This window comes from Octopus bimaculoides, chromosome 13 (assembly GCF_001194135.2).
Source record: "Octopus bimaculoides isolate UCB-OBI-ISO-001 chromosome 13, ASM119413v2, whole genome shotgun sequence".
Classification (NCBI taxonomy): Eukaryota; Metazoa; Mollusca; class Cephalopoda; order Octopoda; family Octopodidae; genus Octopus; species Octopus bimaculoides.
Genome location: NC_068993.1, coordinates 28,509,474 through 28,514,584, shown reverse-complemented (window position 1 = coordinate 28,514,584; position 5,111 = coordinate 28,509,474).

Genomic DNA, 5,111 nt, shown 5'->3' with positions numbered 1-5,111 from the left:
TGAATGTGGTGTATGCCAGAAGGCTTGCAAATCCAATGGGGGTCTTAAAAGACATGTTAGGATCCACAATGAGCAGAACTTACCTGCAGGTATTGGTAGTTCAACTCAGAGGTGCAATCTGTGTGAGTGTTTTTTCAAAACATTGTCTGGTTTAAAAAGCCACATCAGACGCCATGAAAGGGCTAAGGTGTAGGTACAGGAGGTGGTCAAACTATCAAAGTTTGTGTGTGTGTGTGTGTGTGTGTGTGTGTGCGTGCGTGCGTGTACACACACACACACACACACACATACACACACATTTAAAAAGAGACAGAGAGGGAGAGATGTATGTGTATGAGCAAAGAATTTGACAGTTATTCAATCCTAAAATAATATTCTCACAACATATTCTACGAAGTCTATCTCCAAATATTCCTGCTGTTGATGAAAATCTGTTTCAGACGAGAATTGATGGTAGTGGTGTTGTATACTCTAAAGGTAAAATGACGGAGATGGTATCGTCTAGTTTACAGGAAAGTTTAATGTCAAATTTTTGAAATGTCGTTATTTCACTTTTGGGGCAAAAGTTAACTGGAACACACTTCCGTCGTCAAACTTGCGGTTGAATTTCATTTATCTGTTTTTGTAACAGAAGTAGTTGTTATTTCATTATAAAAATAGCAACTATAATGTAGGAATAACTAAAGCTACTATGGGTTTGAATTATAATTTATATCAAATTTTACCATAGCCACTTCTCTGTCGCTTCTCCCGTTTTTAATGTAACTTTGGTTTTGTTTTGTCCATCTCCGCTCATCTAATTTTCTGTGAACTTTTTTCAGTTGCATGTGTGAATTAGTTTTTTGTGGCAAAAAAGAACTCATTATTATTATCGAAATAGCAGAATTGTTGGCATTCCGGGCGAAATGCTTAGCGGTTTTTCGTCCGTCCTTACGTTTTGAGTTCAAATTTCACGGTGATCGACTTTGCCTTTCATCCTTTCAGAGTCAATAAATTAATAGTGAAACACTGGGGTCGATGTAATCGACTTAACCCCTCCCCCAAAATTTCAGACCTTGTGCCTATAGTAGAAAGGATTATTATTTTATTGTCTTTGCACAGCTTCTAACGCTGGGGATATACTACGGTGTCAGCTGTTCACTACCAGTGAACTAAGGTAACACCCCCTATTTTTCCAGCACCATCCGGAGTATTCGAGGGATTCCAAGCAATTTGTTCCATGTACTTCTCAAGATTTTTACTCACTGTTCCCGGAGCTCCGACAATTATTGGTACTACTATCACCTTTTTCAGCGACCACAACTGCTTAACCTTCCAAGCTAACCTGTAATATCTATCAACTCTTCTTTCTTCATTATCGCATACATTGTTGTCAGCATCGTTTGGTTTCTTTCTCAACACTATGTCTGGTGTCCTATTCTCTATCTCAATGTCGCATTGAACCATCAAATCCCATAGGATCTTTGCATTATCATATTCGATGATGCCTTCGGGTTTATGACGATTCTTATATTCTTTCTGGGCTAGTGGCGTACACTCACTGGTAATATGCCATACAGTTTCATCATTTTGTCCACAAATTCTGCACTTATCACTTTGTCTATTCTGATGTGTTGTCTATTCTGTATTTGATGTAATTGGTTCTTAAGTCAATTTTAGTCATCCATAGCCATCTTTTTTCTCTGTCTTATCTTCAGCATCTCTATGAAATTGTCCATGCATTCTTTTCTATTTTCAGTTTCATTCATTCTCATGTGTTTGTACAATACTTTATCTTTGCAATCTTCCATCCTACACAAGCCTGACCTTCTTACTTCTAATAATAGCGGTTCTGTGGCAATTTTTACATACCATGCTATGTTATTTTCTTCTGCGCTAATGCTGTGTTCGCATCCAATCAGTCCTCTCCCCGCTGTTTTTCTTGGTACATACAGTCTGTCTGTGTCACTTTTTGGGTGGAGTATCCCATATCTAATCAGCAACTTCCTTGTCTTTGTCTAAGCTGTCCATGCGATTACCCCTGCTCCATATCTAAGGAGTGAAACCGCCCAAGTGTTGATAGCTTCAATCTTATTCCGTCCGTTTAATTTCGACTTAAGGATCAGTCTCAGTCTGCGCAAGTACTCCACCTTAAATTTTTCTGTCATTTCTTTCTTCATCAATTTATCCATTTCCAATATGCCCAAGTACTTATAGCCAGTCTCTTCTATTTGCTTCATAACCTCTCCCGATGGTATCGCTAGCCCGTCCATACATTTGATTTTGCCTCTCTTCAAGACTAACACACCACACTTTTTCAGCCCGAACTCCATTCTGATATTAGCACTGAAGGTATACACCGTATCAACGAGGGAACTGACTTGGGATTCATCTTTACCATAAAGTTGGAGGTCATCCATGAATAACAAACAGTTGACTTTTTGTTGGCGGTTTTTGAATACGTACCCAGCCTTTGCTTTCCTCAGAATCAGTGTTAGTGGTATCATGCATAGTACAAAGATCAGCGGGGACTGGCAGTCCCCTTGGAAGATGCCCCTCCTGATTTCTATTGTCCTTAAACTTCTTCTGTATGCTGTCAGTTCCGTCCTCCATTTCGTCATACTTTTTCCAAGCAATCGCTCAACATTCGATGCAATGCCAAATAGGTTCATACATTCCATAATCCAAAAATGTGGAATCATGTCGAATGCCTTACGATAATCGATCCATGACATGGCTAAGCTAGTTTTCCTCCTCTTGCAGTCTATAAGTACAGTCTTGTCTACCAGGAGTTAATCCTTGGTACCTCTGCACTTACTTTTTCACCCCTTATGCTCATGTGGCAGGACTCCATTTATTTTCCAGATGTCCGAACATTGACTCTGCGATTATTGTAGCCAATAATTTCCACATAAGTTGCAGGCAGTATATCGGCCTGTAATTGTCTACCGTATTGCCTTTTTCGATGTTTTTCAAGTACTGTCCAACCCATTGTCAAACACTCTGGCGTGACTTGGTCGGCATTTAACAAGGTGTTGAGCTGTGCAGCTATTCGTGCATAGTATTTACTAAATCTTTTGATCCAGTAGCCTTCAACTCCATCTAGTCCCGGGGCCTTTCAGTTGCCTTTTTTTTTTTTTTTTTGCTGATTTTGCGTAGACGGAGGAATTGGGAATAGGGGATGGAGAGCTTATATATATATATATATATATATATATATATCTGTTTACTGCTTTTGTGATCAATAATGACTAGTCTTCGTCGTTTGTTTTTATTCGATTCGCTTACGTGTGTGCGCGCGCTTGTTTATACATTACTTAATGCTATTTTGAAATATGAAAATGTGTTCATGTAAAACTAGGATGAATACGTATTAGTTAGTCCACGTACTTACGTATTTGTGATATGTACTTAATCGGATATAGTCCAGTGTATTTACTCGGATATAGTCCAGTGTATTTACTCGGATATAGTCCAGTGTATTTACTCGGATATAGTCCAACACTTTTAATGAGTATTCCTTACTTGGGTGTAATCCAGCGCTTTGTCAGTCTGGCGAGTGTGTTTATACATGTGCGAGTGACGGAGATGACACACAGTTAAAATACATCGTTTCATTCGGAAAATAAAAATAAATTTCAATGAGTATTATTCGGATATAGTCCAACACTTTGTCAGTTATTTTAGGCTCCATTTGTTGTCTTTATTTCCGATGTTTTTGGATAGATTTCGAAGTAGTGTTTTATCGCTCTCACGTGCTAAACGTCCCCGGTGTTATTATTATTATTATCATTATTATTATTATTATTATTATTATTATTAGTCAAGACGAAGAGCGCGATTCGATTGTATAGATATTTTATTAGTTGAACAATATTTCAACAGTACGTCTGTCTTTGTCAAGTTCAAAATAAGAAGTGATAAAAATTCAAAATTACAGAAGTTTAAACGTAAAGTATGAACGAGAGCAACCAGCGTCCACACGTTGATGGAATGACATCATCAGTTTTTAAGTTTTATAACAGGCGGAAAGAAAGAAAAAATAGACAAAGGAAGACGACAGAAAAAATGAAAGAAAAAGAGAGAAAGAAGAATATTCAATCAAACAGTTTTGTATAAATTTGATGATATTCTCCTATCGGTGAGATCGAATTCAGATGAAGGTATTGTTAATTGATGTAATAAAAAGACTTGCTCACACCATTGTTCTTGATTGTAATTGCTAAACCTCTACGGATATTTGTGTATTATCAGACATGTGTATGATGAAACAATCTCTGGATTACTGTGTTGTCTGCTAGCCTGTACCCGTCAATGAGCTTAGAAGGATAAACTCCGGGGTTAATATCCAAATTAATTCATTACACACAGACACACACACAGATATATATGTATATACATGTATATGCATATATATGTTTATACAGACACACTCACGGGTATATATGTATATACATGTATATGCATATATATATATGTTTATATACATGTATATGCATATATATGTTTATACACGCGTTACATATTTGGGTGTGTGTGTGTTTGTGGATACACACGAACATTCATGCATATATACATATATACACGTGTGTATATTTGAGTGTGTTTATGGATTGGTGGATGAATGAATGAATGGATGGGTGGATGGATGGATGGTTGGATGAGTAGATGGAGAGGTGGGAGGATGGATGGATGGATGGGTGAATGGATGGATGGTTGGATGAGTAGATGGAGAGGTGGGTGGCTGGCTGGCTGGCTGGCTGGCTGGATGGATGGATGGATGGATGGATGGATGGATGGAGAAGTGGGTGGCTGAGATGGATAGATGGGTGGCTGGCTGGCTGGCTGGCTGGCTGACTGGATGGATGGATGGATAGATGGGTGGATGGGTAAGTGGATGGATGGATGGATGGATGAGTGAATGAAGGGATGGATGGTGGATGCATGCATGCATGTACATTACTCAGTTCATTTCATGTATGTGCATATTGATCGATCCGGGAGCTATCAAAACCAAGCGATTGCAAAGCGGAAATTTTTTCATATATTAACAAATTTGCGTGTGTGCGTGTGAGAGAGAGAGTGAGTGAGTGTGTGTGTGTGTGAGTATTTGTATGTGAGTGAGTGTGTGT